This window comes from Sphaerodactylus townsendi, linkage group LG01 (genome assembly GCF_021028975.2).
Source record: "Sphaerodactylus townsendi isolate TG3544 linkage group LG01, MPM_Stown_v2.3, whole genome shotgun sequence".
NCBI classification, from domain to species: Eukaryota; Metazoa; Chordata; class Lepidosauria; order Squamata; family Sphaerodactylidae; genus Sphaerodactylus; species Sphaerodactylus townsendi.
In genome coordinates, this window is record NC_059425.1 from 69,859,778 (window position 1) to 69,874,206 (window position 14,429).

The window sequence follows — 14,429 nt, forward strand, 5'->3', positions numbered from 1 at the left end:
CCCCCCCACCCCCCCCCCCCCCCACCCCCCCCCCCCCCCACCCCCCCCCCCCCCCACCCCCCCCCCCCCCCACCCCCCCCCCCCCCCACCCCCCCCCCCCCCCACCCCCCCCCCCCCCCACCCCCCCCCCCCCCCACCCCCCCCCCCCCCCACCCCCCCCCCCCCCCACCCCCCCCCCCCCCCACCCCCCCCCCCCCCCACCCCCCCCCCCCCCCACCCCCCCCCCCCCCCACCCCCCCCCCCCCCCACCCCCCCCCCCCCCCACCCCCCCCCCCCCCCACCCCCCCCCCCCCCCACCCCCCCCCCCCCCCACCCCCCCCCCCCCCCACCCCCCCCCCCCCCCACCCCCCCCCCCCCCCACCCCCCCCCCCCCCCACCCCCCCCCCCCCCCACCCCCCCCCCCCCCCACCCCCCCCCCCCCCCACCCCCCCCCCCCCCCACCCCCCCCCCCCCCCACCCCCCCCCCCCCCCACCCCCCCCCCCCCCCACCCCCCCCCCCCCCCACCCCCCCCCCCCCCCACCCCCCCCCCCCCCCACCCCCCCCCCCCCCCACCCCCCCCCCCCCCCACCCCCCCCCCCCCCCACCCCCCCCCCCCCCCACCCCCCCCCCCCCCCACCCCCCCCCCCCCCCACCCCCCCCCCCCCCCACCCCCCCCCCCCCCCACCCCCCCCCCCCCCCACCCCCCCCCCCCCCCACCCCCCCCCCCCCCCACCCCCCCCCCCCCCCACCCCCCCCCCCCCCCACCCCCCCCCCCCCCCACCCCCCCCCCCCCCCACCCCCCCCCCCCCCCACCCCCCCCCCCCCCCACCCCCCCCCCCCCCCACCCCCCCCCCCCCCCACCCCCCCCCCCCCCCACCCCCCCCCCCCCCCACCCCCCCCCCCCCCCACCCCCCCCCCCCCCCACCCCCCCCCCCCCCCACCCCCCCCCCCCCCCACCCCCCCCCCCCCCCACCCCCCCCCCCCCCCACCCCCCCCCCCCCCCACCCCCCCCCCCCCCCACCCCCCCCCCCCCCCACCCCCCCCCCCCCCCACCCCCCCCCCCCCCCACCCCCCCCCCCCCCCACCCCCCCCCCCCCCCACCCCCCCCCCCCCCCACCCCCCCCCCCCCCCACCCCCCCCCCCCCCCACCCCCCCCCCCCCCCACCCCCCCCCCCCCCCACCCCCCCCCCCCCCCACCCCCCCCCCCCCCCACCCCCCCCCCCCCCCACCCCCCCCCCCCCCCACCCCCCCCCCCCCCCACCCCCCCCCCCCCCCACCCCCCCCCCCCCCCACCCCCCCCCCCCCCCACCCCCCCCCCCCCCCACCCCCCCCCCCCCCCACCCCCCCCCCCCCCCACCCCCCCCCCCCCCCACCCCCCCCCCCCCCCACCCCCCCCCCCCCCCACCCCCCCCCCCCCCCACCCCCCCCCCCCCCCACCCCCCCCCCCCCCCACCCCCCCCCCCCCCCACCCCCCCCCCCCCCCACCCCCCCCCCCCCCCACCCCCCCCCCCCCCCACCCCCCCCCCCCCCCACCCCCCCCCCCCCCCACCCCCCCCCCCCCCCACCCCCCCCCCCCCCCACCCCCCCCCCCCCCCACCCCCCCCCCCCCCCACCCCCCCCCCCCCCCACCCCCCCCCCCCCCCACCCCCCCCCCCCCCCACCCCCCCCCCCCCCCACCCCCCCCCCCCCCCACCCCCCCCCCCCCCCACCCCCCCCCCCCCCCACCCCCCCCCCCCCCCACCCCCCCCCCCCCCCACCCCCCCCCCCCCCCACCCCCCCCCCCCCCCACCCCCCCCCCCCCCCACCCCCCCCCCCCCCCACCCCCCCCCCCCCCCACCCCCCCCCCCCCCCACCCCCCCCCCCCCCCACCCCCCCCCCCCCCCACCCCCCCCCCCCCCCACCCCCCCCCCCCCCCACCCCCCCCCCCCCCCACCCCCCCCCCCCCCCACCCCCCCCCCCCCCCACCCCCCCCCCCCCCCACCCCCCCCCCCCCCCACCCCCCCCCCCCCCCACCCCCCCCCCCCCCCACCCCCCCCCCCCCCCACCCCCCCCCCCCCCCACCCCCCCCCCCCCCCACCCCCCCCCCCCCCCACCCCCCCCCCCCCCCACCCCCCCCCCCCCCCACCCCCCCCCCCCCCCACCCCCCCCCCCCCCCACCCCCCCCCCCCCCCACCCCCCCCCCCCCCCACCCCCCCCCCCCCCCACCCCCCCCCCCCCCCACCCCCCCCCCCCCCCACCCCCCCCCCCCCCCACCCCCCCCCCCCCCCACCCCCCCCCCCCCCCACCCCCCCCCCCCCCCACCCCCCCCCCCCCCCACCCCCCCCCCCCCCCACCCCCCCCCCCCCCCACCCCCCCCCCCCCCCACCCCCCCCCCCCCCCACCCCCCCCCCCCCCCACCCCCCCCCCCCCCCACCCCCCCCCCCCCCCACCCCCCCCCCCCCCCACCCCCCCCCCCCCCCACCCCCCCCCCCCCCCACCCCCCCCCCCCCCCACCCCCCCCCCCCCCCACCCCCCCCCCCCCCCACCCCCCCCCCCCCCCACCCCCCCCCCCCCCCACCCCCCCCCCCCCCCACCCCCCCCCCCCCCCACCCCCCCCCCCCCCCACCCCCCCCCCCCCCCACCCCCCCCCCCCCCCACCCCCCCCCCCCCCCACCCCCCCCCCCCCCCACCCCCCCCCCCCCCCACCCCCCCCCCCCCCCCCCCCCCCCCCCCCCCCCCCCCCCCGCCCCCCACCCCCCCCCCACCACACCCCCACCACCCCCCACCCCCCCCCCCCCCCACCCCCCCCCCCCCCCACCCCACCCCCACACCCCCCCCCCCCCCCCACCCCCCCCACCCCCCCCCCCCCCCCCCCCCCACCCCCCCCCCCCCCCCCCCCCACCCCCACACCCCCCCCACACCCCCCACACCCCCCCCCCCAAACCCCCCCCACCCCCCCCCCCCCCCCCCCACCCCCCCCAGAAAACTTGCCCAAGCCCAATAATCTGTGGCCCCCTTCGGTCTGGGAACCTCTTTCTTCCAGACTTCTTGATAATGCATGAACCATCATCATCCATGTTTGGTCATGGATCAGATCCCAGCGGAACCTGCTCTTATGGAAAGCACTGCACTGCACTTCTTTGTCATAAGCAATGGCAGTGGTGTCGCCTGCCAATGCCCTGACTTGGAGGACATGGTTCATGTGAGCCACTAAGTGCCAACCCTGAGCAGGATAAGCTGCCGTAATCAAGGCTAGGTATTTCCCAAAACCCCTAAGCCAGTTATTGAAGGTGCAGTCTACACCATACTTGCCTTGCTGTTTTTCTCTTTACTAAAACCCTAGGTCACCTTTGGCCTTCACACACCGAAAAACTTCCGTAAAATACCCGTCCAGGGCCCTCTCCCTAATTGTCTTAGGAAGGTGTGAACCAGGAGGGTTACCAGGATCCCAGGATGAAACCTGTCTAGCCAACCTGGCTGGTGCTGACCCACCCTTCTGATGGGTACGCCTGTGAGCAAGCCAGTCTGGAAGAACGGGAACCCCTTCCCCAACCTTCCAAAAGGTCCTGTCTGCTTGCATGGATCCTTCATCAGAGAACTCACCTGAAGAGGAGGATCTGGGCGATGACTCGAACCTGCCCACTGGGATGAACTACGTCTTTCTGCAGCCCTGCCCTTTCAGTCTGCAGGAAGAGGCCACTGCCCTGGGCTCCCTCCAGGGAGCTGGCACCCCACTAGTGGGCATTCCCCATAGTGGGACTGGGAACCAAATCGCCCCCCCCCCCGGCTGTTCTAAAGTAGCTAATGTGCTCGTCAGGCTCTGATGTATAGGGGCAACTGGCGGGACCCCTGAAATCCCAGGTGTAGCCGACCCACTGCCATAAGCCCCAAACCAGGGAATAAAATAGGAGAAAGGACCCCCTACCAGGGCAGGTGGGCCTGCAAAGGTCGACCCCGGGCTTCCCATGCCTTACATCAAGTGCACGGGTGTACTGCAACCTGGCCACATTACCGCCAATGGCGGGGTCGTGAAACTGGGAGTTAACTGTGCTGAAGCAGACAAGGGAGTTGATGAAGCTGCAGAGGGTGTCTCCCCCTTTTGCTGCCAGTCCTCCAATTCCTGCACTGCATCCCCTGGATGGTGGGGGAAGGGTCTGGTGTTGGCTGTACTCCAAGCCCCAAAACATTCTGCCTAGTCCAGAGTCTAGATACTCCAGTGGCCTGTATGCCTAATAATCTGCTCTCTGCTTCCTCCCTTGCTAACTCACACGCCACTTGGGTTGCCAAACAGCCCCCGTTGCATTTTTTCGGCACCATAGCCAGAGCAAAGAACCTTCCCAGCAAGGTGCCACTGAAGAGGGAGCTACTATGCCCTATCTCAAAGGTACCCCAAAGGCCATTCTCCTCTCACCGTCTCTTCGGCCTAGCTCCCTGAACAAGCGACAGCACCAGCTCAGTTTGCTCCTGGCATTGAAGAAGGTCGGAGCAACCGCATGCTGCCTGATATATGGGGAGCATGCTCCACCCCTTGAACTCCTGTGCATCGCACGATCAGGCCGGGTGTGGCTTGGCCGCCCAGCCGGCCCAGGGCATGCATGCTCACTGCTCCAGAGCCTTGCCCCCTGTCGCAATCACGGCCTAGTTGATTCTAGTGCCTTTATTTATTCAAACACTGTATTCCTACAGTCTCTTTCCACTAATATTTGAAAAAGACATTTGGGACATTTAAATCCAGAGAGCTGTAAAGAACTCTTAAGTGCCACTGCCTGTAATTTTAACTTACTTCAGTCTGTGCCCTTTCTTATAATTTCACCCTCTGCATATTTTGAAAGGAGATCCAGATAGCAATTCTTTGTTGTTTATACTCACTGCTGTCCTGTTCACCACATTTCCCTTTTAATTTTATTTCAAGGTTAACACTCTTTTAATCTTATCTCAAGTTTAGGTATTGCCAATTCTGTACAAGGTGTAAAAATGTAGTCATTCAAATTAGCATTTTTTATTGTGCTTGCATTGATCCTCAAAGGAGCTTATAGGTATCATAACTACTTCATATTTTTTATTACCACAATGTGCAGAATTTGATTTTATTTCATATGGTGGTGGTGATTAGAATAGTAATAATAGTGGTGGCTGTAGAAATCAGCAAGAGAGCACATGAGAGGTTATATCAGTGGTTCTCAACCTGGGGGTCGGGACCCCTTTGGGGGTCGAATGACCCTTTCACAGGGGTCGCCTAAGACTCTCTGCATCAGTGTTCTCCATCTGTAAAAAGGATAAATGTTAGGGTTGGGGGTCACCACAACATGAGGAACTGTATTAAAGGGTCACGACATTAGGAAGGTTGAGAACCACTGGGTTATAGGAACAGCTGAATTTTTTTTGTTTATTTTGTGGGTAATTTCAAGGCACATGCAAGCTAGAAATGTGAGGGAAAATTCATTATAATTCTAGATCTGGACTTGGAGGGACCATGATGTGTTGTTCTGGAGTTCAGGACCATTATTTTCAATTGGGGATTCTATACAATGTCTGTGGAAGCTGTTTTTTTAATAGATACTTTTATTGATAAATCTTAAAAATAAAGATAACAATTACTGTCAATCAAAAGCTTACAATTACCATTATAATTCATCAGCAATTTATCAAAACTCAAAATATAACATCACATGCCACCAAAGCAATTCAAATTCATTTGTTATATGCATAGACTTTCCACCAAACCATCAATGCACACATCTTTCACAAATTGTCCCACTTACCCTAAATTTAATAACTGAAAAAAGATTACTTTCCTAAGTAGAGATGATTATTTTAGAGTTGAATCATAGTAATATTAATTTTACTATGAATTATCTGACATTTCTCTCTTCTTCTCTAATCCTTGAAGCTTTTCAGCATTAATTTATTCTTATATATGTTTTCAAGATAGTTTGCTGTGTCCATTCATTCTTAAACTCAGATAACATTCTTCCATTAATAATTCTCGTTAATATTGCCATTTGAGCAAAGTACTAGAAGACTTCACCAATTGTTTTCTCCATCTTCTTGTCTATGAAACCCAGAAAATATAATTTAGGTTTAAATTGTATTTTCAATTTAATTTTTAAATTTCATTATGCACACTTTGCCGGAATGTTTTTAGTTTTTTACACTACCACCATAACTGATATGTTCCCTTTTCTTACATTTCCAAAATTAATTCAAAACTATCTTATTCATTTTTGACAATTTTTGTGGGGTCATGTGCCATCTATAATACATTTCATAGAAATTTTCTCTAAGATTATATCTAGCTGTGAACTTTAGATCCCTTTCCCACTGTAAGACTGAGTTGTTCCGCCGGGCCTTTGGAGTGTCCAGTCGCTGATTCGCGCCCCCCCCCCTTATGCTTTATGCACTTATTTACCATCTTAATTCTGGTTCCATCTATGTTACCCTCCTCGAGAGGAGTCTGGCCTCTCCTTCTTTTTGGGGAGATTTTAATGAACTGGGCTATAGGACGCCTGTCATTGTTATGTTAACCGCTGTTTTAATAGATTTTAATGGATTTTAGTTACTATATTGATATGTGGTCACTATTTGTGAACCTCTATTTAATTGTGTATATATCGATGTTGTGCACCGCCCAGAGCCCCTTGGGGATGGGGCGGTTTATAAATCGAATAAATAAATAAATAAATAAATAAATAAATAAATTCCCAATGTTCTAATGGTATATTATAGCCTAAATTCATTGCCCATTTTATCAAGAACTCTTTAACTGTATCCATTTCTGTATCTATGTTCATCAGCAGGTCATAGATTTTACTTATGTGATCTTTAATTTTGCATAATTATTTTTCAAAATCCACATGCTGAAGTTCAAATCTCTCTCTAATCTCTCTTTTAATTTGGGTGCTGTGTGGTTTCCGGGCTGTATGGCCGTGTTCTAGCAGCATTCTCTCCTGACGTTTCGCCTGCATCTGTGGCTGGCATCTTCAGAGGATCTGATGTTGGGAAAGCAAGTGGAGTATATATATGTGTTGGAGTGTCCAGGGTGGGTGAAGAAACATTCTCTGTGAGTAACAAAGAAGGCAACCAGGTCAATAGTTGAGAACATCTGAATAGAAGTATGAGTAACAATGAAGTCTATAGCATGGGAGTAACAATGGAGATAGCAAGGTCACTGGTGGGAGCATCTGAATAGAGGTATCCTGGCCTTTGTTTCCTTTGTCTATGGTCATCCTGTGTTAGTGTGGAACTGGTTAGACACTGTCTTGACTCTAGTATTTTTCAACACTGGCAGCCAAGTTCTGTTCATTTTCATAGTTTCTTCCGTTCTGTTAAAATTGTCCATGTGCTTATAGATTTCAATGGCTTCTCTGTGTAGTCTGACGTAGTGGCTTTCAGAGTGGTCCAGAATTTCTGTTTTTTCAAATAATATTCTATGTCCAGGTTGGTTTATCATGTGTTCTGCTATTGCTGATTTTTCTGGCTGAAATAGTCTGCAGTGCCTTTTGTGTTCTTTGATACGTGTCTGCGCGCTGCGTTTGGTGGTTCCTATGTAGACTTGTCCACAGCTGCATGGTATGCGGTAGACTCCTGCAGTAGCTAGAGGATCCCTCTTATCCTTTGCTGAACGTAGCATCTGTTGAATTTTCTTAGTGGGTCTGTAGATTGTTTGTAGGTTATGTTTCTTCATCAGTTTTCCTATGCAGTCAGTGGTTCCCTTGATGTATGGTAAGAACACTTTCCCTCTAGATGGCTCTTTATCTTTGTTCATGTGGCTTGTTCTTGGTCTTGCAGCCCTTCTGATGTCTGTATTAGAGTAACCATTAGCCTGTAGAGCCCTGTTTAGGTGATTCAATTCATCTTGAAGGAGGTGGGGTTCACAGATTCTGTTTGCGCGATCTACCAAAGTTTTTATGGTGCTCCTTTTTTGCCCTGGATGATGATTGGAGTTTTTGTGTAGATATCTATCTGTGTGCGTAGGTTTTCTGTATACTGTGTGGCCCAATTGCTGGTTTGGTTTGCGGATGACTAAAACATCTAAAAATGGCAGTTTTCCTTCATTTTCTTTTTCCATAGTAAATTGGATGTTTGGGTGGATCTTGTTGATATGGTCCAGGAACTTGTTTAGTTCTTCTTCTCCGTGGCTCCAAATGGTGAATGTGTCATCCACATAATGGAACCATATGGTGGGCTTTTTTGGTGCTGTTTCCAGGGCTTGTTCCTCAAAATGTTCCATATTAAAAAAAATCGCTATTACAGGGCTAAGAGGGCTGCCCATGGCTACACCATCTTTCTGTTCATAGTATTCATTACCCCACTGGAAGTAGCTAGTAGTGAGACAGTGAGTGAGACCTTGCTATCTCCATTGTTACTCCCATGCCATAGACTTCATTGTTACTCATACTTCTATTCAGATGCCCTCAACTATTGACCTGGTTGCCTTCTTTGTTACTCACAGACAATGTTTCTTCACCCACCCTGGACACTCCAACACATATATATACTCCACTTGCTTTCCCAACATCAGATCCTCTGAAGATGCCAGCCACAGATGCAGGCGAAACGTCAGGAGAGAATGCTGCTAGAACATGGCCATACAGCCCGGAAACCACACAGCACCCAAGTGATTCCGGCCATGAAAGCCTTCGACAATACATTGAACATCTCTTTTAATTGTCTGCATAGCCACCAGTCATATTTCTTTCCTTCTAGTAACATCTTCTCCTGGGGTTTCAGTTTATAGTCTTTCTTTTGTTCTATAATTCACATTTCCAATATATCATTATACTTAAACCAATTATGTGAGATAGTAAACTGTGACTTCATGTGGAGAAACCCAAAGGGGTATTTTCTATATATATATTGTATTTATAGGTGTTCCATATGCTCAAGAGGCCCCTTCTCATTACATGATCCTGAAACTGTGTGGCAGCTGTTTATGAAGTTAATGCCTCCAATTTTAACAGCATTTGAACAGTACTCCCTGTAATCAAAAAATTAAGCATGCCAGCCTCTAGGTGGGACCTGAGGTTCCCCCAGAATTACAGCTCATCTCCAAACTGCAGAGATCAGTTCCCCTGGAGAAAATGAATGCTTTGGAAGGTGGACTTTATGGCACTATGCCCAACTGAGGTCCCTGCTCTCCCCGGTCTCCCTACAAAATCTCCAGTGAACTTCATTAACAATAGCCATAAGGCCCTGCATAGGGATGGGGAGTCCAGTCAGGAACACAAAAAGGAAGCACTAGTTATCCTTGTTGCTTTCTAAAAGAAAAAAAACCCTTCAGTTCACACTAGAGCTTATTTTGTCAACATTTATACATTAATGCATACTCTTGCAAACTGTTTTGGATATACTACTGAGTGTCTTACATCCCTTAGCTAATTTGCTTCAGCTTCTTCATGTAGGCATCAAGGTCACTGTTTCAAACAGTGCATCCACTGCAGCATCTGTTCTCAATGGCAGGAGTCTAGTTGGTAATAATAGGGCATCTTGATCCCCTATCCAAGGACATCCCATTAAAAGGGAGACTCAGAGCAAACACAAATCCTGAGGTTTGAATCCACAAACTTCAGCTTTGGTAGCTGTCACCAACCCTAAACAGCCAGAAGCCAAGCTTCCAACCTCTCTGGGATTACAGTTAAGGAAGTCACTTCTATGAGGCAGACCACTTGCAGAGTGAGTTTCACAAAACAAGTTAACCTGGTAGGTGTAGCCACAAGGGTCAAAACTGGATTTAGATTGAAGCCACCTGAAGACAAAACATAATCTAATGTGCTACTGATACATATTCAGTTTCTGTGCTGAATAATTCTGTGATATCCTGTTTCTTACTTGAACAGGATATGGCTCATCCTCCATATAAAAATATGTGACCACTGATGGATTCTCTTATTTTCATATCTCCTCCCCAGTCTAAGTCTACATATGCAGTCAGTTAGGGATTTCATTAATTTGTTTATTTACTTATTAATTAGATTTGTACCTGCCCTTCGCCTCACAGACTCAGGACAGATAACATAATTTAAAATAAATAACAATTAAAATCTATAAAACAAGACAATAAAATTATACTAACACCTGCTGTGCTGACTATACAATTTCTTCCATAATGGGGCTAGCAGTCATAGACTACATAATTTGTGAGTTTACTAAGTCTGCAATACATACATTTAAAGGGGCTGTGTCTCAGTGATGTGCCGGTACACCTTCAAATGCTTCTCTCATACAGACATTCATAAGAACGAGTCAGCACTATTACAATTGCTTCTTTAGTCTCTTCAGGGATAGCTGTCAACTAAATATTGAAAACCTAACACAAACTGGCCAGCTTCTGAATATGTTCTGGTTTTGAAAATCTTCAAAAACTCATGAGTATGTGGTATTTTCAGTGTTGATCAGTAGGTCACATACAAGCTTGTCTTTACAAAAATCAAGTCAAACTTTATTTGTCATGGCAAAGCTTTTTCTCACTTCAAAAATGTCCTATTTGCAAAAATGGCCTTCTGAGATTAAGGCCGTTTCCGCACGGCCCATTAACGACGGCCTGGGGGCGTTAAAAACCTGACTCTGCTTCCCTCCTCCCAGGGCGGCGTCAGGCCGCCCTAAACAAAAACACTTTAAAGGGTTGTTGTTGGGGAGGAAGCGTCTTCCCTCAGCGTGGTGCGAACCGCGCCGCTGGGAAGACGCGGCCTTCATTTCTAAGCCGCTCTCACGGTGTCGCAGGTCGTTGGCTGCAACGATTATTATGGCCAGCTCACGCACTGTCCTCCTGACCTCCAGGGGTCAGAGGGCGGAGTGGGCAATTGCAACTCGAAGCATTCGACGACAAGGATACCGTGAGTGGGGCGTGTAAGGGGGAAGAATTCCACGTCGCGGAGCCGCATGCCAGATCTGCCGACACTTCGCATGCATGCTCGCCGCGTGCTAGCGGTCTTGACGATTCTTCGCCTTGCATCAGAACTCTTGGCGGTGGGGGGGCGACTGGAAGACTTTCGGTAGAGCGGCTTCGAAGAGAATGGCAACCCAAGGGACAACCTTCTTGAAAGTGGCACCAAAAATCTGAAACACTCTTCCCAAAGAGACTTGTCTTTCCCCCTTCTGTTTCCATCTTCCACTAGCAGATGAAGCCTTTTTTATTCTATATATTGTCAAAGGCTTTCATGGCTGGAACCAACTGACTGTTTGGGGTATTCCAGGCTGTGTGGCTGTGGTCTGGTAGTTTTTATTTGTTTGTTTTGTTTGGCATTCCCTCAGTGATCCTTTCTCCCTGTGCAACATTTTAATTGTTGTGTTTGTTGTTTTTATGTATTTCAGTTGTGGTTTTAGCATTGGTTGTTATTTTTGTAGTTTTTAAGGAGTAATTTTTACTATGTATATTTTAATTTGTTAGCCCTTATGAGGGCAGAAGGGTGATGCATAAATTCTGTAAAATAAAATAAACACCTCCCGTTGCTATCAAGTGTAATGTACAGCAGATGAGGGATCGGAGAAAGGACTGTGGAAGGTATAAGTTGGTGGAGCCATGATCAACTTGTGCCATGTTTGAGTTGAAAATTTAAAGTGTTATTTTCCATTTACAGAATGCAAAGTGGCAACCCCAACAGATATTTATGAGTTTGCAAAAGAAAAAAGTGATGTAAAAATGTTATCACCTACACTGCCATATCTTTTTGCCCTTCAAAGCAAAACCCATCCCATCTTATTTATTTTCAAAAAGATTGACTTAAGCACCCACCAAAGTGGTTATTTTCATTCCTATTGAGAGAAGAACTAGGTTTATTATTCATTATTTATCCTGAATCAGAATAGAATTTAAAAATTGAATTCATGGTTCTTTAGCATATTTAATATCGTGTCAGAATTTTGCCTGCAAAAAATACCCCACATTGAATATTTCATACAAAGAATATTGTGCATTGTCTTTCATGCCATTGCTTTTTTACTGCCCAGTCATATAACTGGTTGTAACAGTAGACTACCTTTTTCTGTTGTGGTGTAGCTTTTTTTTTTAAAGCTCACCAAGTTCAATTCAAATTTGACTGTTCACATTTGTGCTCTTCCTGCCTCTTTCTACTTGCTGATGTTGCAGCTAATTCAGCATTGCTTGAATAAAATAATGCCAGGGCAGAAGGGCAACAGTCTGCGCAGTAAGGAGGAAACATCCTCTAGAAACCATAAAGGTCATCCTTGTGACCAGATGATTCAGAGAATGCTAATTTTATCCAGACATTCTAAAATTATGACTAGCTCAGTGGAAGCAGAACACAGCTTCTTCAAAAGTAAGACCAGTTTCTTCCTCATAAAGAATTACAAAATGTATATTCACAAGGAACTCTAACAACAGTTGATGGTTTTTCTCCTATTAGGTCTGTGTTAAGATGGCCATTTCTATCCCATCTTCCCACCACATTTTGTTCCACCAATTTGCTTAAAACCATTAAAAAAATTCTTTCAGAATCACCATAAAAACAAAAACATTGCAATAAAATATTACTGCTAATTAAAATCAATACAAAAATGCATATAAAACAATAGAAACAAAAACCTTTCAATTTCTGAAGACATGGTGAACCTGCAAAGAAATAACTACTAAAAATCGAACTATAATTTCAAACAATACTGAACAGGAGAAATGAAAACAAATGTTTTCCATACACACTCCTAGTAATGAATTACTCTTTCAGAAGGTCAGATGAAGCTAATTGACAATATTGTGGCTCCACTTTTTAAAAAACCTGACATGAACTCTCAGAAATGACCTGATGGTGATTGCCTCTCCAATCCATTCTCACAGCACAATCCAGTTCAGAGGGGTGCACTGAAGCAGCTGGAGGCAGCACAATGCCACCTCCAAATGGGCTTCATGCAGTACAGAAGGGAGGGAAACTCAAAATCCTCTCTGTTACCTGAATAGCTGATAATTACTTACAACACACTTCTGTGTGGAGTAAGTCTGAAGGTTCAGGGGCCAGTGTTCCTGGGCTGGAGCACCCATGAATGCAGACTAATGTTGGCTCCATCCAAGGGAATGCACCATGTTCTGGCACCAGTGCAGCCCTCTGCCACGTTCCACGGCCCATCTGGATTGGGCTGCCCATCTAATAAGTCACTTGGTCCTTGCCTTCAGACCTTTCTGATGCCCATTAAGGCTTTACTGGCTTACCTTTCACCATTTTAACAGTAAACTGGATGCAGAAATTCAAGTGTTAACCTGAAGCATGAGGCATGGCAACTGAAACACAACTTTGAATAAATTTACGGATAGGAAATGATAGTGTCTTTCAAGTTAGCTGCTCATTACAAAAAGATACTATCAGTTCCCCATAAATAATCTACCCAGTAATTTGAGGTGGGGAAAGAATCACAAGAGGATTGGGAAAGCAAACTAGAAAGCAAACTATGCAGTAATGCCAAAATTAACCAATTTTGGGAATAAGAGACCAATCAAAAAATTTCAAGATGTGGAAAACATAATATTTATGAAATGGTGAGTTGAGAAGGTTGTTGAAAATTATATGAATGCTATTAATAATCCTCATGAAAAGCTATACCGATAAGAGGCTTAAAGAAAAGAAGACATATATAACTTTTAAATATATTATTAATAGGTAATAAAAACTATATGGTCTGAACATTGATCATGTGATAAATATTTTTAGAAACAACAATAATAATTTATTGATTTTCTGATCTATTTTAATTTAGTAGAATTACTATAGCATTGTCAAATATAGTTTTAGCAGATATTGTATAATATATTATTATGATTTCTGTAAGATTATATAGAGAAGTATTATTTCATGTCTATTATTATACGATTTCTTATTGTCAATAATAACTACTTGTATTAATTATCTATTGTTTAGTAGAACATTGTGTATAATATCATGAGTAATTTCTTTTTTGTTGTTTTCAGATATAATTGTTATAATTGTTTTGATTATTTTCTTTTCTCTGTTTTGTTTATATTTATTTACAGCAAATAAAAAATAAGAGTCATCAGGTTTAGGCATCTGTAATAAAGGATCTGAAAAACTCCCCCCCCCCAAAAAAAAGAGAGGAGAAAGAGGAATAGGGACAAGAAGCATTACATTCACTCTGAATGGGTTTCATAACGTCAACGAAGATATACTGTATATACTCGTATATAAGTCGATCCGAATATAAGTCGAGGCATTTAATTTTACCACAAAAACCCAGGAAAACGTATTAACTCGAGTATAAGTCTAGGGTGGAAATGCAGCAGCTATTGGTAAATTTCAAAAATAAAAATAGATACGGCCGGGCGCTATTTGGGTGTCTCTGCCACTGACTCCCCATCTCACCAATCCCAAGGTCTCTGCCACCGACCTCTCCATCCCGCAGCTTGTCCAGCTTGCCCAGGTAGACTGGCTGTCACCCGCCAAGAGCCAGGAGCTAGCTGCCGCTGAGAAGAAGGCAAAGGCAGAGAAAGAGGCTGCAAGGGGGAAGGCAG